This window comes from Chrysemys picta, chromosome 2 (genome assembly GCF_011386835.1).
Source record: "Chrysemys picta bellii isolate R12L10 chromosome 2, ASM1138683v2, whole genome shotgun sequence".
Lineage (NCBI taxonomy): Eukaryota > Metazoa > Chordata > Testudines > Emydidae > Chrysemys > Chrysemys picta.
Window position 1 is genome coordinate 111,416,749 of NC_088792.1, and position 23,438 is coordinate 111,440,186.

Consider the following 23,438-nt stretch of genomic DNA (forward strand, 5'->3'; position numbering starts at 1 on the left):
TTCAGTGAAATTCAGGCACCATACCTGACATGCTTCTGCTATGGAACCAAGAATGTGTACTATGAAGTTTGGAGCACTGGGTATCTGTATGGATTCCTCACCTGAAGAGATGGAAGCATTAAGCTGCTAACATAACAACTGCTCTTTGAGAGACTGATAAACTTGGGGTAAAGTTTCACTTATTTTACTCCTCCCATTTTTCTGAGTGAGGCAGTGCCCCATGTACCCTTATGGCAGCAGTAATTCTTTTGATTTTCTAGGATCCTAAGAGTTGTTTCAAGGCATCAGCAGTTCTTTCAGGCATGTGAAAAGAAAGGATTATAATGGAAATCTGCATGTAACATAGGGGTAGGCAACCTATGGCACACGTGAGCTAATTTTCAGTGGCACTCACACTGCCCGGGTCCTAGCCACTGGTCTGGAGGGCTCTGCATTTTAATTTAATTTTAAATGAAGCTTCTTAAATATTTTAAAAACCTTATTTACTTTACATACAACAATAGTTTAGTAATATATTATAGACTTAGAGAGAGAGTTCTTCTAAAAACATTAAAATGTATTACTGGCACGCAAAACTTAAATTAGAGTGAATAAATGAAGACGCGGCACACCACTTCTGAAAGGTTGCCGACCCCTGATGTAACATGAACTCTGTAGTGCTGGCTACTGGTTAATGTTTTTGTATCGTAGCTGTAGCTAGGACGCAGTATGGAACCAAGTTCATGATAGGTATTGATAGCAATCAGAAAATTATAATGTGAGGACTACGATATGTGTTTTAATACAGCTAAATGTAAATGTATACATCTAAGAATGAAGAATGATGGCCCCCAATCCTGTAAGTATGGCCTATCTGGGGGAACAGTGACTCTGAAAAAGATTTGGGCGTTGTGGTGGATAATCAGTCCAATATGAGCTCCCAGTTTGACTCTTTGACCAAAAGAGACAAGGCGATCCTGAGATGTATAAACAGTGGAATCTGCATTTACCTCTGGTGCGACCGCTGCTGGAATACTGTGTCCAGTTCTGGTACCCACAATTCAAGAAGGATGTTTATAAATTGGAGAGGGTTCAGAGAAGAGCCACAAGAACGATTAAAAGATTAGAAGACATGCCTTATATTGGTAAACTCGAAGAGCTCAATCTATTTATCTCAGCAAAGAGAAGGCTAAGGGCTCAGTTGATTACAATCTGTGAGTATCTACATGGAAATACAAGTATTTAATAATGGGCTCTTCAGTGTAGCAGAGAAAGGTATAACACAATCTAATGGCTGGAAGTTGAAGCCTGACAAATTCACACTGGAAATAAGGAGTAAATTTTAGGGCTGTCAATTGTAATTAACACATGCGATTAACTCAAAACAAATTACTTTTTTTTTTTAAATGAGCGTTAATCACACACCTCTGGAGACAGGACTTGGTGGTGGCAGGGTGGGTAGGGAGGCACCGGCTGTGGCAGTGAGCAGGAGGCGGCCAGAGTCAAGAGACTGTAATATCCAGACCAGACACACAGATTACCAAAGTGCCTCCCAACTCCTCGGAACTTGTCTCATGCCCCCTTCCTCTGCATTAATTATTGATTTGGTTTACATGAGGGGAGGGGTGAGGGCAATCACCAGCAGCTGTGAGGACGTGAAGCAAGGAAAGGGTGCTTTAGAGCCGCTGCCACCGTACCCCACCCCCTGTGGTGACTCCAGCAGTCCTCTCCCCCCACCCCTGCACTAGTTGATTATGACCCTGTCCTGTAGTCTGTAAATAAGAAGCGGGCAGCATTATCTCCCGTAAATGTAAACAAACTTGTTTGTCTGAGCGATTGGCTGAAAAAGAAGTAGGACTGAGTGGACTTGAAGGATCTACATTTATATTGTTTTATTTTTAGTGCAGTTATGTAAAAAAAGTTTTATATTTGTAAGTTGTACTTACGTGATAGATTGCACTACTGTACTTGTATGAGGTGAATTGAAAAATACTATATCTTTTTTACAGTGCAAATATTTTAAATCAAAAATAATAATATAAAGTGAGCTCTGTACACTTTATATTCTGTGTTGTAATTGAAATCAATATATTTGAAAATGTAGAAAACATCCAAAAATATTTAAATAAATGGTATTTTATTATTGTTTAACAGTGCGATTAAAACTGTGCTTAATTGTGACTTTTTTTGTCTATCTCACGATTAATCACACATTTTTTTTAATCGTTTGACAGCCCTAGTAAATTTATAACCGTGAGAGTAATTAATTTGGAATAACTTACCAAAGGTAGTTGTGGATTCCCCATCACTGACAGTTTTTCAGAATGGGATGTTTTTCTAAAACATATAGATTCATAGATTCATAGATTCTAGGACTGGAAGGGACCTCGAGAGGTCATCGAGTCCAGTCCCCTGCCCGCATGGCAGGACCAAATACTGTCTAGACCATCCCTGATAGACATTTATCTAACCTACTCTTAAATATCTCCAGAGATGGAGATTCCACAACCTCCCTAGGCAATTTATTCCAGTGTTTAACCACCCTGACAGTTAGGAACTTTTTCCTAATGTCCAACCTAGACCTCCCTTGCTGCAGTTTAAACCCATTGCTTCTTGTTCTATCCTTAGAGGCTAAGGTAAACAAGTTTTCTCCCTCCTCCTTATGACACCCCTTTAAATACCTGAAAACTGCTATCATGTCCCCTCTCAGTCTTCTCTTTTCCAAACTAAACAAACCCAATTCTTTCAGCCTTCCTTCATAGGTCATGTTCTCAAGACCTTTAATCATTCTTGTTGCTCTTCTCTGGACCCTTTCCAATTTCTCCACATCTTTTTTTAAAATGCGGTGCCCAGAACTGGACACAATACTCCAGCTGAGGCCTAACCAGAGCAGAGTAGAGCAGAAGAATGACTTCTCGTGTCTTGCTCACAACACACCTGTTAATACTTCCCAGAATCATGTTTGCTTTTTTTGCAACAGCATCACACTGTTGACTCATATTTAGCTTGTGGTCCACTATAACCCCTAGATCCCTTTCTGCTGTACTCCTTCCTAGACAGTCTCTTCCCATTCTGTATGTGTGAAACTGATTTTTTCTTCCTAAGTGGAGCACTTTGCATTTGTCTTTGTTAAACTTCATCCTGTTTAACTCAGACCATTTCTCCAATTTGTCCAGATCATTTTGAATTATGACCCTGTCCTCCAAAGCAGTTGCAATCCCTCCCAGTTTGGTATCATCCGCAAACTTAATAAGCGTACTTTCTATGCCAATATCTAAGTCGTTGATGAAGATATTGAACAGAGCCAGTCCCAAAACAGACCCCTGCGGTACCCCACTCGTTATGCCTTTCCAGCAGGATTGGGAACCATTAATAACAACTCTTTGAGTACGGTTATCCAGCCAGTTATGCACCCACCTTATAGTAGCCCCATCTAAATTGTATTTGCCTCGTTTATCCATAAGAATATCATGCGAGACCGTATCAAATGCCTTACTAAAGTCTAGGTATACCACATCCACAGCTTCACCCTTATCCACAAGGCTCGTTATCCTATCAAAGAAAGCTATCAGATTGGTTTGACATGATTTGTTCTTCACAAATCCATGCTGGCTGTTCCCTATCACCTTATCACCTTCCAAGTGTTTGCAGATGATTTCCTTAATTACTTGCTCCATTATTTTCCCTGGCACAGAAGTTAAACTAACTGGTCTGTAGTTCCCTGGATTGTTTTTATTTCCCTTTTTATAGATGGGCACTATATTTGCCCTTTTCCAGTCTTCTGGAATCTCTCCCGTCTCCCATGATTTTCCAAAGATAATAGCTAGAGGCTCAGATACCTCCTCTATTAGCTCCTTGAGTATTCTAGGATGCATTTCATCAGGCCCGGGTGACTTGCAGGCATCTAACTTTTCTAAGTGATTTTTAACTTGTTCTTTTTTTATTTTATCTGCTAAACCTACCCCCTTCCCATTAGCATTCACTATGTTAGGCATTCCTTTAGACTTCTCGGTGAAGACCGAAACAAAGAAGTCATTAAGCATCTCTGCCATTTCCAAGTTTCCTGTTACTGTTTCTCCCTCTTCACTAAGCAGTGGGCCTACCCTGTCTTTGGTCTTCCTCTTGCTTCTAATGTATTGATAAAAAGTCTTCTTGTTTCCCTTTATTCCTGTAGCTAGTTTGAGCTCATTTTGTGCCTTTGCCTTTCTAATCTTGCCCCTGCATTCCTGTGTTGTTTGCCTATATTCATCCTTTGTAATCTGTCCTAGTTTCCATTTTTTATATGACTCCTTTTTATTTTTTAGATCGTGCAAGATCTCGTGGTTAAGCCAAGGTGGTCTTTTGCCACATTTTCTATCTTTCCTAACCAGCGGAATAGCTTGCTTTTGGGCCCTTAATAGTGTCCCTTTGAAAAACTGCCAACTCTCCTCAGTTGTTTTTCCCCTCAGTCTTGATTCCCATGGGACCTTACCTATCAGCTCTCTGAGCTTCCCAAAATCTGCCTTCCTGAAATCCATTGTCTCTATTTTGCTGTTCTCCCTTCTACCCTTCCTTAGAATTGCAAACTCTATGATTTCATGATCACTTTCACCCAAGCTGCCTTCTACTTTCAAATTCTCAACGAGTTCCTCCCTATTTGTTAAAATCAAGTCTAGAACAGCTTCCCCCCTAGTAGCTTTTTCAACCTTCTGAAATAAAAAGTTGTCTGCAATGCAGTCCAAGAATTTGTTGGATAGTCTGTGCCCCGCTGTGTTATTTTCCCAACATATATCCGGATAGTTGAAGTCCCCCATCACCACCAAATCTTGGGCTTTGGATGATTTTGTTAGTTGCTTAAAAAAAGCCTCATCATATGCTCTAGAAATTATTGTATGGAAATTCTATGGCTTTTGTTTTACAGGAGGTCAAACTAGATGATCACAATGGTCCCTTCTGGCTTTGGAATCTATGAATCTAGGAAACATTAAAGTAAAGATATCTCTTATCTGTACTGGGCAAGAATCTGAAGTTTGTCTCACCATGCAGTGAACAATGACGGAAGCTTTCCCTGTTTGTGCTTTTCTTAGGGCCATGTTTTAGTGAAAATAAAACCTTTAAAATCACTGTCTTCTCCATTCCCAACTCTAAGATTCTTCTGTTTTCTAAAATGGGAAAAATCTAGGATGGCAAACTTTAGTATGTTAAAAGAAGGCTCATTCAAAAGCTCACAAAATGACAGCATGAGCTTTCTACCAGGAACAAGTTTTTTTGTGTGCTGTCCCTGCTCATGAAAAGTATGATTTTTTTAAAAATAGTCACTGAGTGAATGTAAAGACAGCAACTGACCCTTAAATGTTCTGGGAGCTTTTGGAAGGTAATTATGTAATGTGGGAAAACTGTGCCATAAAAAATACAGAAATAGCTACAATGGTGATTCAGAAAGCGGGGTGAGGGGAAGGGGAGGCTTGCACTTATCTCAGATTTCTGTTTCACAGAATTCACCATTCGGAGAACAAATGCAACAAATGACCAACCTTTTTGAACTCAGTGGCATTCTTCATATTATGTAACAAGGAACTGACTTCTGTTTGGGCAAAAATCATCACTTTGTGGTGAAACATGGGAATGACTCTGCCTTGAACTTTACTAATACTTCAATTTTCAGTAATAATGAGTAATTAGCAGAGCAGCTTATGTATTACAAAACATATTTGCTGAAATAACATTTTATTTGACACTTCATTTAGAATTCTTTTCTCCTCTCTTCCCCCCTCAAAAAGAAGAAAGCCCTGACCTAGCTACTATTGGAAGAGTAGGTGGTTATAAAAGCCAATCAGTGTACATCTGAGGGGGCAGACAGTCTCTCTACTGTGTAAGCTTCTACATCGTTAGCTGATGAGGCTGTGATATAGAATCACATTTAGATGGACACTTACATGTGTAGGAAAAAGATATTTCTTCTGTATGACTGTGTGTCATTTTGCTTTCAGTTCCACTTATGTATAACGCTTGCTGTGCAACCTATATATGCTGAAGAAAAAGGAAGTTAAATTAGGGCTGCCAATCACAGTGTGATCAGTATTGAAGATTCTGGAGGAAAAATATATGATGAAATCTTGCTTGATTAATTAACCTTGAGTTTTTTGCTAGTTTACCATTATATACAATATCCTGATGCATTAAAATTACTTCTCTTTTCTTTCTTTGCAGTGTATGATTTACACTTTGCAACTGTAGGATGCTGCCTGAGTGATTTATCTCTTTTCTTCCTAATTAGCCTTAAAAAAATTATCCAGAAAACGTGTTTCCAGGAGGTATTGATAGATTTTTTTTCTCCTCTTCTGCTCCCGTCAAGTTAGATATGTTGTGATCCAGTAACGTTATGTTAAATGAGTGGGGTGCAAGAGTGTTACAGGAATAGTATACGGACATATTAGGACTATCTCTATTGCAAACCTTTAGATGGGGAGGTTAGATAAGGAAGAAAAGCCTCATTAAAATCATTTAAAGATGAGTGTATGTGTTTGGAACGTGACAGCCAGCAGGAGACAGAAGAGGTCATTGATGCTGAATGGGCATCAGCTTGTAATATACTTCAGAGCCTTGGAGGTGAATCTCGGCATTTAATAGACTTCTCAAGCTCCTTTGTTTCCTTATGGAACAAAAATGCAAGGAACGAGAAAGAGACAGCTGGATTGTGATATGCTAAGCTGTAAAGAGCTTCAAAAAGGTTACTTGTTTTGATAAGATTTTCTGGTGGCTTTGCAGAGAGATTTTTAATTTTCTCCCCCTCCTTCTCCCAAAAAAGGCCTGGCTTTCATAAAACATTTTTTTTTTATTAAACATCAGAAGTGTTATCACATCTCTTGAATCCAGAATTGAGTGGAGAAACATGTTACTGTGGAACTTCAGTCAAACCATTGCTTTAACAGCTTTGAAATCAAAGGCTAGGATTATGCTGCCTGATTAACGGCAGGTTTCGGGTACACTTCCCTTTTTGTGTGTGTGCCGGCTTTCAGCTCTCTTGCAAGGAACACTTGATAGCCTCAAGCACTTGAACTCTGGCAGAAATTCCCATATTTTAAACTCAATAGGGAATAGCTAGTTTTTTGCTGACAACATGAAGTACCCTAGAGTATGAAGTTAATCTGATTGTTAGTAGATTCCCCTTGGATGGAATGCAACATTTTCACTTTACTGAAAGTTTGAGTGTCATTTAGGTGGGTGGTGCAAAGGCCTCTGGATATAAGGTTTGTGAGCTCTAAATTAAACAATGTATAATCCAGTATTTAAGCATCATGAAAGAATGTACCATAGAGCAAAGGTTCTGCTCTCCATGTTCTGTTGATACCTTGTTGCAAGAAATTTGTTTCAAATTGGGTGTTGCAGCAGTTCATGTTTCCTGCAGAGTAAAATATTCTCTCTTGGGAGCCAGTGGATCCCCTAGAAAACGAGGTTTGTCAGTAGATGCTGTTTCATTAAGCTTCCATTCAAAACAATAAACATTGTCACAGGAGAAGGGCAGTGTGTACTGAGAAACCTGAGTACCCTGAAAGGCTCTCATAACAATGCAAAGCAGTGCTATGCATGTGCACCTTGAATGCTTTTTCCTGAGTGTAGTGTCTGTTTTAGATAGGTTTCCATTGCACTTAGATTGTCCCACCAGATAGTAATGAATGCATAACTGTCATGTGATGTGTCATCAGATTAAATAGGCTTTGTATACTACCCTATAGAAAAAATATTTTCTCTTCATACCGTACACATTACTTAAGGGTTAATTATAGGTAATTTCTCTTCCTAAACATACACCCTTCAAAGTCATGGCTCTTGCTAGTTTATCCCAGAGGATAGCTTGATTCAGAAACCCACCATGTTTCCTTTGGCAATGTCATGAAGGGCGATGGAAGGCACATTTGATTCTCCCAGGTGAGGATCGGTCAAGCTAAACTGATACCTGGCTGTTCTCATATTGTTACCTGATTCAGTCATCCTGCAAACAGGATGGCTGGGAATGATTAGCAGATATTGAACCTAAAGAAAATGGTAACAGTGACCAGAAGACTGAATAAAAGAACCAAAGCAACCCCACACTATAATAATGATTTAAACTAACAAAAGCAAAGATATTGAAGTGGGTTTACCACAACACCCTTAACTTCTTGCTCCTTTTGCTTAAGTCAGAGTGGAAGTTCGGGTGTAAGTCTTGATTTTGTACCAGTAGTTATACTTAGCATTTATGTGGTGCTTTATATGTTGCAAGCACTCTACAGATATTAGCTAATAAAACTTCACAATGCCCCTGTGAGGCAGGTAACTAAGGCGTATCCCCATTTTATAGCTGGGAAAGTGAGAGAGAAGCATCAAGCTACTTGGCCCAGGTCATGCAGTGAGTCAGTGGCAGAGCCAAGTTCAGAGTTCAGGACCTCCTGACTCTCACTGCAAGTACTCCATTGCTTGCTTGAATCAGTGCAAATTTGAGCTTTTGTATTTATTTTTCTCTATAAATCTAGGGGATTTTCGAAGTCTCTCTCTTGGGATCTCTCAAGAACAGCGGGTCAGAGCAGGCTTACCATGTTTTAAATTTTGCAAAAACTTAAGTGAGAGTAGGATACAGCCCTTATACTCTGAATAATAGTTGGTCCTGAACCTGGGTTCGAAGGGCCGTTGATGCACCCATAATACCACCTGATGGATCTACTAGTGACAGGGGAATTGGGAGTCCTAAGGTCTTATACACCACTAACGGTACCGACCAAAGGGGCCTGATTAGAGGAGCTCCAGCATCCTTGATTGGGCTGGGAACAGTATTTAAGCCAAAAAGAGTCACAAGAAGTTGTCTGTTGAACAAGATGAATCCTGGCTTGCTGCTGCTAAAGACCCTATTGTCTGCTACCTGACTCCTGGTCTCATCCCTGGTTCCTGACTTCGACCCTGCCCTTTTCCAGGCTCCTGCCCTATGCTGTTTTCTGCTCCCTGAGCCCTGTCACCCTGATTTCTGACTACTCCTGCTCCAACCCTCCGCTATGGCTCTTTGGCTTTTAACTCAGTGCTATCCCTTGGCTTCAGTGCCTATTTTCCGTCTGACCCTGCCTCCAACTTTTGGCTCTGACACCCTGGCTCCTGATTTCAGACCTGTCCATTGGTCTCTGCTTCCTGAACACGAGGCTGACCAGCAGGTTAGACTGCCCTTTCCCCAGTCACTGGTACTGGTCTTCCACAGACCCTGACAAAAGAAGCCAAAGACTTCTCAACAAAAATCATACAAAACAGGGCTCCTATCAGAGATGAATTTGGTTTCCACTCATGGGCACCTTTTCAGAACCTGTCTACCTGTCATGGGGAATGTAGCAGAGTACTGGCCCTTTAAGGGAGTGCGAGCGGCCAGTTACCCCATTCCAGATGTCCAGAGTAACAGAAGCGGTTACTGGAAGAGAGGAAAATAATGTCGGGGAGCAATCAGTGTCTGGGAGAAAAAAGGTCTGGGGGCCATCACAGACCACTGTTCATTTAAGGGATCAGAAGCCTTGCAGTGTGTGTGAGACAAGGCTCCCCTCTTTCCCAGCCAGTGCAGACAGGTGTTTGGGGTTATTAGACCCACCTGGGCAGGATTAGGGAAGTGTTCAGGTGACTGAGTGAATGACTCAAAAGGAGTCTCCAAGCAGAGTTGGGGGGAGCTACTGCATTGAGCTGCTGAGGGAAAGAAGCCAGCCATCACACAGCCCCAGGAAAGAGGGCTCTGCAACCCCTAGATTTTGAGGCATGAGCTACAGGCTGGGGAGGTGAGGACTGAAAGCAGAACACACAGGCCCCAGGAAGGAAGATTGTGGAACTCCTGAACGTGAGTGGGAGAGTATACAGGCCAGGGAGGCCTGGACTGGGAATGCAGAGGGTGGGCTGTAAAACCTTGAAACTAAAAGGGGAATCGAGTAATCTGAATAAACTAGACTGTGAAGAGATGGGGAATATTGTTTCAAAGATTTTGGTTATGACTGGATAGTTCTGGGGAACGCTGAGGGATACGGAGCCAGGATGCCTGCAGGGCCACCTCAGGCCACAAGGGGGCATCTTGTGGTGGTACCTGTCTGCAGGGAACATTTGGAGAAATGGTTTAATAAAAGTACCAGCTTGTCTAGTAATAGACTTTTATTTCTAGAGAGCATGAAGTTACTGAAGTTTTACAATCAAACTAGCTTTGGATTGGGCAATTTGTTTTCTTTCATCATCATTTTATTAGGTTATTATGTACCTCTGTACTTGCGGTAGTTGCCATGCATTAGATATTGAGTCTCAGTCCAGCCAAGGGGAAGCCAAGTCCCCAGGAGCTCAGCAGAGCCCATTGGTGTGAGATGTTTTATTACAGAAATTTCTAATTTTTCAAAGAATCCTGTAAAGTTTTAGTGAAGGCGTTAAAAGAAGATTATCAGAAATGTAATAGCCTGTGGTAGATATGAAGGACAGGAGCTGATAGCTTCACTGGCTAGGTGCAGGAGCAATGCTTTGGAAAGAAGCCTGCTCATCCCTACCAATCATTGCTGCTGCGAAGACAGAGGTTGTTTCTTTCCTGGGTATGTCTACATTGCAATCAGAGGTGTGATTGCAGCATGTGTAGATGTATCAGACCTAGGTTTGATCTATCTCAGGGGTTCTCAAACTGGGGTTGGGACCCCTCAGGGGGTTGTGAGGTTATTACATGGGGGCGGGGTCAGGAGCTGTCAGCCTCCACCCCAAACTCTGCTTTGCCTCCAGCATTTACAATGGTGTTACATATATTTAAGTGTTTTTAATGTATAAGTGGGGGGTCACACTCAGAGGCTTGCTATGTGAAAGGGGTCACCAGTACAAAAGTTTGAGAACCACTGATCTAGCTAGTGTGAGTACCAAGAGCAGTGAAACTACTGCAGCATAGGCTGTAGAACCCCACCTAGGAGCCCGGGTACTTACTCAGGTAGCTACCCCATGCTGTCGTGGCTTCACTGCTATTGTTACCAGAGCTAGCTGGATTAAAGCCAGCTTGGGTATCTGTACAGTTGCAATCACACCCTCCAGTTGCAGTATATACGCTATGTGAATGACTCCAGTGCCTGCCTCTACTGCTACTTAGCTTTCGCAAGTGGCAGTATGATGATTTCACAGTTGCCCATTAAGTTCTGAGGAGCAGCAATGAAAGTGACTAGGGTCTTGTCATTTTGCTGCTGCGGAGGAAAGTTTTATGAGCAATAGCGGAGGCACTGGAATTGTGTGACTGCATGCTTAGAAAGACATCATTGCATAGATTTGCATTCAGTTCACATTTGGAGAGTTATTTCACAATATTAAGGGCTAGAAGCTTCATTTTCTTTTTAAAATGAAAATTTAAAAGCAGCAGCAATCAATAGTTAAAGACGTATTCTCACCTGGGAAAAATTCCTGTTCACCACAGTTGAGAGGATTTTTTAATCCCTAGTTTTAGCAAGTCTGTGCTCATTGACTTTAATGAGACTTGTACAGCTGGAATTAATGTAATTCTTTGAAAATTTACAAAGGTGATTTATTATTGTTTATTCTCATTATTTATTTATGTTACAGAAGTATTTAGACACTCCAGTCAGGATCAAAGCCCCATTGTGTTAGGTGCTGTACAAATACCCTATAAAATAAATTCCCTATCCTAAAGAGCTTACAGTCTAATTAAAAGAAAAGATACAAAGTGGTGAGTGTAGCAAACAATAGGGGGGATGGGGGAGGGAAGATTAGAATAGTAGTAAAAGGAATGGATGGTTACATAGACCACCTATGCGCATAATTTGCAGTTTTCAAGTATGTGTTTTAAATTTGTAAATCAATCGAAAATGTTAGTAAATAACAGTGTTTTACATGACAGTAGATTTAAATATCTTTTTGTTTCACTGAAGGCTTTTTGCCATCATTAATATGTCATCATTAATATTGTAGCTGTTATTGTTTGTCCCTCATTTTGAACAGCTTACAAGGAATAAATATGTGCAGAATGATGTATTGTGTGAAGGCATTTGTTAAGTGAACTAGTAAAGATAGTGTTATTTATGTGACATTTCAGTCCATACATAGAAGAATCCTATAGAGAAGGTGAATTTAAAATCTCTAAATTAAACCGTGGAGTTAAAACCCTTTAGTTTTGGGCAATTACATTCCTTAGTGCAGAGTATGACATTTTATGTAACTGATCTATCTCTAATTGGAACAAAGAAAAGTGACCCATATAGATGCTCTTTTGAAAATATTTTCCCATTTAATAAAAGATGTAATATTTATATTGAGCAGAGGTGGGAAAGAAGTGGCCATTACATAGCCTTGGTCTTTTGCTAGAGATTAGACCATTGTTTTGGTCTTTGCCAGGGGAGAGGTATGAAGAACAGTGGTTTCAACTTGAGCTATTTATCAAGATATAGTTTTGAAAAACCAGTCAAGCCAGTACTACAAAGCCAATTTCTTTCAGCTTCTCAGATTATTGGCAAGGAACAACTGATCCCAGTTCCTGTACACTATCAAAATGGCATTAAAATTACTGACTGTATACTTTGGCCAATACTCAAGAAAGTACTAGAGCATGTGCTTACGTGCTTGCCTGAGCTGGGGCCTTTATTCTGAAGTTTAATGTGTCAGGCCCTGTAACCACAGCTCTGTATCTTCCATGATTGTGCGACTGTAGAATTCTACACAATCTACTGCACAATAGATCCCTTGCCAAAGAATTGTGCTCCAGTGACTAAGCTTGATTATTTTTGTAATGTTTCTGATCTTCCCGGATATGAAGATCAGTCTTAAAAATATGAAGTGATCATAAGCCAGTGCTTGTTTTCCACAGGGTGCATATAGTCTGAAACAGTCTAAGGGGTACATTACAATGGGTTATTAATTTTGAAACCTAAATATGACAATTTCATTGTCAACATTTTAGCAGACTAATATACTCTTCCCACAGTCCCAAATGGTCTTGCATGGTAATCCAGGTGCCAGAATCCCCAACTGTGCCCTGCCTGACTGCCAAAATCTCCTGCTTCCCTCTTTCAACTTCTACGATACAGTTATGTGCTGTCAATGCCAAAATTGTTTGGCACATTGAAGGCTTGGATTGAGAAAACAAATTGAATTTAGTCACAAACTAAATAACACAGGGGCCACTGCACTCATTCTACTATTCATTTGTATATGTAATGAATTAAAAATCTCCATTTAAAATATTTTAATTGAAGTTGCTGCAGATTTTCCAGTTTGCAACACCAGGGCGTTGTAGAATCAAAGAATCTTGCAGCAGATTTTATGTCCCGCTTGTAATGGAGTGCATAAAGCCTTGCTGTTAACTTCAACAGATGTTCTACTACTGACTGCCACTTTGGTTATTCTTTCAGTTGGGACTAATGCCCTAAGATGGCTTTGCTTTTTCACTTGAGTGTTTGTAATTTTGGACTACTAAGAATTACTGAGGCACACACAGAGCTATCCACAGTTTATTGGATAATATAGCATGTCCACAGGCCAAAAGTGCTATATGAAATCCTACAATGGACTCTTTTACCCTCACATTGTGTGGCATACATTTTATCTAACCCCAGCCAGTTAGATGAAAGGCCATATCAACCGCTCTGGGATCCAAACCAAGGTCCTCTAATGTCAAAGGGCTAATGTTCAGCCCATTGAGCTCTTGCAGCCTTTTAATTTCCTTTGTTTTACCTCAGCATAAATTTCAGAGCCCTGAGTGACCAGAATTTTGAACTCTGATCCCCCTGACACACACAAACCCTCCTAGATAAGTAAAATCAGAAAAAAGGAGAAATGGGAAAGAGTTTCTGTTTTGTCTCCTTAAAGCAGTAATGTTTGAAAAGGGCCAGTCCAGAGCAGTTTAACGTTCGTTCAACAATAAATTTACCCAGTAAATTACATTTGCTCTCCACCTCATCAACCCCACCTAAGAAAAAAATCCATCAATAATGAAAATACTAGTGTCTTAGAGACAAAGCATATGTCATTTTAGGTCTGGTATATTTTATATTTTAAACAGTCTCCAGGAGTAGAATGTACCCAACTTCTCTACATTGTGTGCTCCATGTTCTGCGCCACATATTCCTGGTAATCAGTTAGAACATATAATATCAGGTAATATTCAGTCAGCAATAACCTAATGAAAGAAAGCAGAGAAATAAATCATTGAGGGGATGTAATAATTAAATAAGTGCCTCTCATTCACAAGTAGCTGATCATGAATGTAACAACTAGGTGGAAGGTTGCATCATTTGTCCTGTTAGAATGAAATACATTTTATTTCCTAGCATTTTAACTAGGGGGAAAAAGTCCAGCCACCATTATGCCTTATTTCCTCAGTAAAGGGATATAAGCATTATAGTCAGATAACATTTAAATACAAATGTAGTTGCACATTTTGTAATTCCCTCCATACCCCTCAAAGTATACTGATCCTTTCTGTTAGAGACATGAAGTAAGGGCCGATCCAAAGCTTTTTGAAGTCAACAGAGCTACTTCCACTGATTTCAGTTTGCTTTGGATTGGGCTCTAAATGCGGTCAGTTAATAAAATGTTCTGTAACTTCCCAGTTTTAATGTGTTGGGTTTTTTTTGGATGGGTGTTTGAGGATGTATATCCAAAGTCATGCTACAGATCTAATTTTTGCATTTTATATACTTTTTGAAGACTATTTAAATTCATAAATGCCCATGAAGCCCAGGATTAGTGTTCCAACAGCAATGTTAACTCTCCCTCCTTGCCCGTATGAAACCTTGGAAATTCAGTGTGGCTTAGGGGAGGCTGTGTACAGGACTGAGATGCAGAAATTCTTGAAATCTAATAGTGGCTTTGCTACTGCCTCACTAAACATCTTGCTTCTGTGGTGTGTTAAGTGGGTCCCAAATGTAGTTTTGTGTACTTGACTAAAAATATAATTTGCAAACTTTGAAGACCTACTTGAGCACTCAAGCAAACGTTTATAATCTTTTTATATAATTTTAATTAAAAATATTTCACATATGTCCATTCCCATCACAGCTGATAATAAAAATATTTGTCTGCAATGTACCCCTTAAAAACTGGTTGCAGTTTAGAAAGTAACTATGATATTCTACAGTAGTACCTAGCAGTGATCTTTTGTTAGGTCAAGAGGCCTGTGTTTTGTGAATTGAAGGACCAAGGTTGTGTTCTTGATAGGGTGCATATTTTTTTAGATGACAAGCTCTTTGTGTTAAGATTGGAACCACAGTCGTCTTAAAAGTCCAGTTGGATCATCTTTTTAACACACATGCTCAAGGAAAAATCCTCATGCTTTTCAGTATTTAGGATTATGCCTCATTGACATATAAAATGTATTCAGAAAACTCATTACACTGAGTGAAAACTTTTTGTGAAACTATTGTGTATTCCATTGCATGTTTAAAAATTTCTCTGAATTTATAAGAATACCTATTGGTGTCCATTCTGTGTTCTGGGCACCTATCCCATACATTAAAAATGCACAACATACTTCAAATAGATTGCCCGTTAACATCTATTAACTCTCCAACCTCAGCTCATACCCTCCAAAATGCATGGGGGGAAAAGGATGGGCAGATGTCACAACACAACAACCTTAACTTTGCATTACTTAATACTTGATAAAGTAATTGGCCAGATTCTCAGCTGGTGTGAATCGGTGTAGCCCTATTGTAGCAGTAGAGACTCTGGCCCAGTGTGTGTGTTTCCTCTTTTCTTTAAGCTATATATGGCATATTTAAGCCTGATCAATATGTGGTATGTTTTAATTTTAGGAAGTCAAAACTCTTCATTAATAGTGTGATTTTCCCCCCCCACCCCAGCGATAATTTGGGATTCTTCTCCATAAAAAGCTATGAATATATTTATTAAAATCCAAAAACTGTTCAAAATTAATTTTTTACTAGCAAACCACATAGAAAATCCTGTAAACCACATTCATTCTGGATTATTTATTCCCCCCATCAGTCAAGTTATAGCACTCCCAACTACCCAGAACCCTATTTGGTCAAAACAATTTAAAAAGAAAATTACAAAAGAGAAAATTGTCTGACTATAAAAGCATTCAGTGAGTTTTTTGATGTATGAAATCTCCCACACATCATGGAGGAGCACAAACCTAATTGGGATAAGGATATAAGAGAACAAGAAAAATTGGAGGGAATCCAGTCCAAGTAGACTACCTGAGATTCTGAATTAGACTGATTCCCAGCTGAATCTATAAAGTATAAAGATATATTAGTAACCTTCTTACAGAAATCTATATGCTGTAATTTAATGGCAAAATCTTACCTGTCCGCCTAGAACCCATTACAGTACTTGTGAAGCCAGGAAAATTATGAATGACTGTGCAAACTAGTGGCCAATCTCATTGAAAATGTAAATATGTTTGGTAGTCATGGCAAAAAGTTTGGAAATAATACTTCCAAACACTATTAATCTCAACCACATTGGATTTATTAAAAATAGATTGCTGTGTAGAAGTAGGCAAAGGAGAACCTGGAGCTGCTGTCATATTAGCATTTAGCAGAGGAAGAGCATGTATGTTTCACATGTTCCTCTGGTGTACCTTCTGACTTCTATATAAGGCATAATTGTTAATAGGATAACATCAAACTCTTTTTGGGTTAGAAAGAACAAAAGGAGGTGCTCTCTTTCCCCCCTCTTGCTCCTCCTTCTACTCTTGAACCACAACTGTGCTGCTGTAATCAGGCAGAGTCCTCAAATACTGACAGTATGTAAACCAGGGTATAACAATGAAATGTTGCTTATCTTCAATCCTAACTATGGATTTTTGAATATATTCTTTATTTAATATATTTATGTATATTTGGAACCCTATTTAATTACAAGTAAAAAGGGGGGAAATCTGAGATTTTATCTATTTCCAGAAAATGCTTTACTGTACACTTTGAAAAATGGCACTTCAAGTGGCTCCCTTAAACTGAAGCATCAGAGAGCAAGCATTAGTTTATCAGCATTATTAACTTTATTTCCAATGACTGATATAGTGACGTTGTGCATACAAGGAGAATTCATTGCTATCTCCTGAAGAACTCTGGATTTAAATATATGTTAAGGTAGATTTCACTAAACGTAAGTCAGATTTTGAAAGTTTGAAGTTCACTTTTTCTACTTACTTGCCTGAACACAGTAAAACAAATCTTATGCAGTAGGTTGTGGCTTTACTGCACATCTTTGTGATTCTAGGCAATAGTTTGTGCATACGGATTTATTTGAAAATGGAACCCCACACAATCATTTTCAGTGCGCTTCTGAAAAGCCATCAAATACTATGGTGATGAGGGCAATATAAGAACCTATGTAGAATAGAATAGCAGCCTTGGATTCATTATGAGTGGGTAGGGCAGTTCAGAATTTTGTAAGCACAGACTGGGCTTTGATTTTAATAGTTACGAGCTCCAAGGCAAAAAGAAGGTGAAAGTTTTGAAATCTTCCAAAAGATGAAGAAAGACATACTTTTCAAAATGACTAGCCAGTTAGAAAAAGCTGATATCCCAGCTGTATTTTGGGATTTTTAAGAAAATTTAGGCTGGTATTTGTAAAGGGCCTGGTTTTCAAAGGGAGTTGGGTGTCTTATGCCCTTTAAAGTCCAAGATGTAGCGTACAGATTTAAGTCTTGCTTTCACAAATATATGCATTCAGATGTGATTTGTGGAAGTTAGAGACGAAGAGCTTGATCCTCTACAATATTGTCCTGTTAAGATTTGAGAGCGCAGCATTTAATTTATCCTTTCTCCTTAAAAGGTTTCTTTTATTTTCTCCTTGAAATACAAATTCTGCCTAGTTATCAGAGCTACAATTCAGTAGTTTGATAGGCTGATAAGAGCGGAGAGAAGTAGCATGCAAATAATAAATAGTTATCACCTCCAGAGGAGTTAACTTGTAGAATTTCCTTTGTTTTGATTTTGATACCTGCCATGGTATACGCCTGCACACCTGGTGGTGGTGAGGTTGTTTTATGTGCATACTGCCCCTCCCACTGATTTGTCCTGGTGATCAATGGGACCTTTGGGAAAGTTTCTCACTTATCTGAGAACAAAATTCTCACAGATGATGAATGTTGGCAGGTGCTTTGTAGTCTTATTCATTCAAAGGTTAGAAAAGCACAAAAAGTTTATATGGCTATTAAACCACATCGCCCCATGGAATGTCCTCTTACATTTTTGTAAAGTGTTTTATTCTGTTGACATCCCCCACTCTCCCATTGTATAGGCAAGTGTTACGTTAACATGGGGAGAAAATATTAATTGATTTTTTTTAAGTGATTGTCATTTAGGCTGTACTTATGGGTCTGGGGTGAGATTTCATGCTGTGGTTGTAGAAGATACAGTCCAGAAGGAAGTGGGGCTATGGTGGCTTTAAGCCACCTTTGTAACCTTTGATCCTGGGCTGTGCTGGAAACTGAAGAGGCCTCTGGCATAACTTATTCAATCCTGGGGATCGGTTTAAGGGCTTGTTTTACATGGTGGCTTATGTGCTCTACAGTGTGTGACTCCTAAACGTGTTGCGCATTAATCGGTCTGTTTAGAACCTGCTACTGGTGCACTTTAACATAGTGCTGTTTGAAACAGTACTACATTGAAGTGCACTAGAGAACCTTTAGTGTGCAGGAGCAGAGTCTACCTGGACCAATGAATGTGCAGCACATTATTACATCTCATCATGTAGACAAGCCCCGAGTTATGGCAGCCTCTTGGAGCTGCCCTAAGGGCCACTGAGCTGCCTGGAATCTTGGCAGTGTTGCATGCTACGGACATGCCTTTCCTGACCCCAGCCTTGCTCTTTATGCCAGAGTTTGCAAGAGGACACCTTTATGTCTGTCTCCATCAGTGCCTGCACCGAGAGACTCCACCCCAAATTAGAAATGGGATTTTTAGGGCCCCTCTATGCCACTTCAGACCTTTTACCTGACATAAAGCAGTTGGAGCAGGATGGGGATCTCACCCTGATAGGCCTTCCAACTTGCCCCAATGTTGTTCCTTTTGTGCTGCTTGTTTTGTTCTCTTTTTTACATTGTTAGTATATTTTATGGAAATAACTGGTGTTTACTTGTTTGTTACCTTTTAGAGTTTTAATAGTAAGGCTACCTATGGACCAAAGATTTAAGAGTGTTACATACACTGTCAATTCAAGTAGATGCTCTTTTTATGCTATGGCCCAGATCCAGCAAAGCATTGAAACCTGTGAGTAGCTTTAGGCATGTAAATATCAAGATGTATGGGACTACTGATGCATTTAAAGTTGTGCTCATGCTTAAGTGCTTTACTGGATTGGAGTTTATATTTTTTTTTCTTTTGATGACTGTGTGTTTTGGATTTCTCCCAGCCTTGAATTAATACACACTTAGTATTAAGTTAAAGGGTCAGCAGCTCTATTGAATACATACTGTATCAGTTTTCTCTTTTCTTGACCTGTGACTGTCAATGAAAGGATAACAATGCTACTTCATGCTTAGTATCAGAGGGGTAGCCGTGTTAGTCTGAATCTGTAAAAAGCAACAGAGGGTCCTGTGGCACCTTTGAGACTAACATGACTTCATGCTTAGATTACACCTTCTGTCCAAAGGTCTCAAACGTGAAGAGTTTTCAGGAGTGTTTTTGCCTTCTATGGATTTCAATGAGGGTTGGATGTGCACAGAGGGACATAGTGGGTCAAAGAAGTCATGAAGTAGATACTTGATCATAGAGCAGAAAGTTGGAAGGTCATCCATTATATTTCTTGGCTTCAAAGCATGATGTACACATTGGATAAAATGCTACTTTTCATACTGCTTTAGCCACTTACATATAGCCATTAAAAAATCAACATCTCAAGCACTGTATATTGTTCTTACAAAAGGAATACTGTTAATGTGTTATTTGTGGTGCCCCATAAATGTAAGTCTTCATTATTGTATTGAATTCAAATGACCTTCATATTTCATATGATACTGTCATATCTAATTATATTTTACATTAAGCATTTACTGGAGCTAGTGAACTCAGATTTCACGTTGCTTGAAAGCAAATATTTATGGGAGAAGCCACTTGGTTTGCTTGTAATGTTGTATATTCCTTTTGCTGCTGTTAAAATATACATCTAGTAGAGTACGTTTATTTATCCTGGAATAAACTTCATTTTATCTTCTACAGAAAAATACAGTCTATTATTTATGGCAATGTTTTTTTCTTGGTACATGATTGTGATAATAAACACTGAGCTTAATTTCTCCATTACATGAACTATTAGGTACAGAAGTTGGAATATTTTTTTCTTCACAATCTATTAAACACAAATATAATAATTAGCAGAAAAGAAAAGGATAACTGTGACAAACCCAGGGTGAGGAAATGTATATAATTAAATAGTAGAAAAGTTCCCATCTTTAAATGCCAATTGTATTAGTTTCTGAAATTATGTTAAGTTGTGCTTAACAACCAGGACCCATGCCATGATTTAGCTTTTACTTTACCATAACATAATACTAATACAGCTCTGTGTACAAGTAGGTCTCAAAGTAATTTAAAAAGGGTAATATCATTAGTGAACTGTATGGCATTTACTCAGTCTAACCTCAGAAGAATTAAAAACAGAATTGACAGAGGTCCTCCGATGATGGTGATCCTCTCACTAAACTATCCCAGCTCCTTAGCTAGTTGTTTAAAATGAAGTTATACTCTGAAGTGTAACTCTCTTTGTGGGGGTCCATATTTGTTGTGTCTCAGTGACTTACAGGTCAGAGTTAACACAACAAACTTGTACCAGAATCTGACTATTGAACACATCATCACCAATTATAAAGATTCTGCAGTCCAGTCTTAGTAGACATTTTTGATGATGATGCATTACCCAGACTGAAATCCATTCACACTTCCATAGCTGTCTTGTGTGTGGAGTTCTGGGAGTTTTGCTTTTGACAATAAAATAAACAGATACTTTCGATTAATAAAGCATCATTATGCATAGTCAGTTTTCTTTAATGCCATTGTGATCTGGAAGTTTACTAGGTAGGTGATATTTATATGTTAGAAAGGTTTTTAAAAGAGTCTTTATCCTGAGAAGGGCAGAACTGGGAGGGATACAATGATAAGGAACTGATCAAGAATGTCAGAACTGAGAGAAAAGGAAGAAGACTCCCTTTACTATACCTAATTGCTAACTTACAATATTAGAGGAATCAAGAATGAAATTGTTGTTATTTCTTGGCATTTAAGTCAAAACCAAATAGCAGTATCTCCATGTACTGGTGTCACCAACATGGCTGGTAATAATTAACCTGATGACCAGTTTCCCTTTAATCCCAGTGAGTGCCTGTAGAATAAGATCATGACAAACAGAAAGGGCAGCTATGGTTTCCTTTCAATAGCAAATTGCCCTTTTTTTGAAACTTCATCCAATAGGCTAACCACTGATTGAAGGCAAAGAAGCAATTTGTGTTTAGAAATCCATTTTGTTGGCAGCATTTATTGCCACATTTCAGTTTTTTAATTTTTAGTGATGTGTTTTCTGACCCTCTATGTGGTGAACAGAGAAAGCTTATAAATTCTACAGCTGGCCTGGTTTAAAATGGCATGTTTCAGAGAAAGGAAAGAATAAATCTCCATGATTATCTTGAGCATTCATTACCTGAGTTCACTGTTTGTTTGTTTTTGTTCTCATGACTATCCTTTCTGTCTGTCTATCTTAAGTACTTACCTGGCTCCATTAGCATAGTATTTGAACACCTCAGTCTTCAACGCGTTTGTCTTCACCCCATCCTTCTGAGGTAGGGCAGTGCTATTATCTTCGTTTTACAGGTGGTGATCTGTGGCACAGAAAGACTACGTGACATGTCCACGATCACCGAGGAGACCTGTAGTGAAGCAGAGAATTGAACCTCTGACTTCCACATCCCGAGCTAGAATCATCAAACCATCCTGCTCTCTTCATAAGGGAAAGGTCATCCATTACGTCAAAGTATTAATAATAGTGCAGAAGAAGGAGCATAGAAGACACATTTTTTCACCGTTAGAAGAGCCATCATGCTGGGATACACCGTAGTAAGACTACGGTGCAAATCTGGTGCATAGAATCGTATGTCAGTGAGTGGTACTAAAATGAATATCTCACATTAATTTGCCACTTTTTATCTGAAAGGATCCCAAAGCACTTTGTGAATTAGATATTTCACACGAGTCATTGCACTTTTGTGCTGGAAAAGGGCAGCTGTAGACAGAGCACAGGCCATAAAACGCAGAAGGATATTGTGTCCAGTTGAAATTTCAGGAGTAATGTAGGTACACAGATTGTCATTACCAAAATTGGAATTTGTCCAGAAAACGGGTTAATATCCATACTATACAGAATACATGTGAGGGAATAGTATGTTAGTGTTTGGAATTTCAAAAGACCTGCAAATCTAGTAGTCTTAAAAGAGCTTTTATACACCGTTACCTCGATATAACGTGACCCAATATAACACTAATTCGGCTATAATGCGGTAAAGCAGTGCTCCGGGGGTGCGGGTGGATCAACGCAGGTCCAATATAACGCGGTTTCACTTATAACGCGGTTAGATTTTTTGGTTCCCAAGAACAGTGTTCTATCGAGGTAGAGGTGTATTTTGAAATTTTGTTCTATACCACTGTAAAGAGAGAGCATTTGAAAACCAGTGTAATTTAAAGGTTTGATATAAACCATAAGAAAACGTATTATTGTAAGAGTGGCAGTGAATTCTTCAGTTACTAGTACATAAGCAATTCATTCTAACCTCAGTTTTCAGCCACTTGCATACTAATTCTTAATTTTTGCAGGCCTGGCATTTGTCTGAATGTGGATTTTTCTCTGGCAAATTGTACTGGGAGAGTGAAAAAATACTTTTTTACTCTTGTTTAAAATAAAATTCACAACTGTTTTGCTGAAACAGCTATGGAAAGGAAGTTGAAATATGGCTTGATAGTATTCCTTGTTGAAGAGCAGAGCCACTGTTTCGTCTGATGAAAAGTGGTTTTGATCTGATTGAGTTGTGACCCACTAAAAATTGCAATATGTGTATTGGCAGAAGACTTTGCACAGAAATTTCTCACTAAGATGGTAAATTGTGCAGCTAAGGCAGACTGTGTAGTATGTGAGCTTGTGGCTAACTTGTATGCACAGTGGAAAGATTAAGGCTAGAATGTGACCTCGGGTACAGTCCTGAAGAAGTCCTGAGAGCCATTGTGCCCCAAATGCCCTGTTGAGGTACAGTCCTATCCCACCCCTGCTCTTCTATTGCTCCGGAGGCAGTGTGGGGGTGGTGCTGGTGGTAAGGGAATAAGTTACTCTAGGCCTTGAAAGGGTACAACTTACTTCCAGCCTTGCATCTGGCCAGCTATTCTGGCTGTTGAATGGTGTGCGTGTGGGTGTGCAAAGCCAATGCTCTGCCCACTTCCCAGCCACTTTCTTGGAAGGTAGAGTATCCAGAGATCAGGGACTATGCTTTAGAGCAGACTGAGGATCCA

At 39.3% G+C, this 23,438-nt stretch overlaps 1 protein-coding gene across 24 annotated transcripts in view; it reads left to right on the plus strand.

Annotated features, from left to right (window-relative positions):
- FHOD3 (formin homology 2 domain containing 3) overlaps positions 1 to 23,438 on the plus strand; it is a 655,971-nt gene that overhangs the window by 72,439 nt on the left and 560,094 nt on the right. The window lies entirely within an intron of this gene.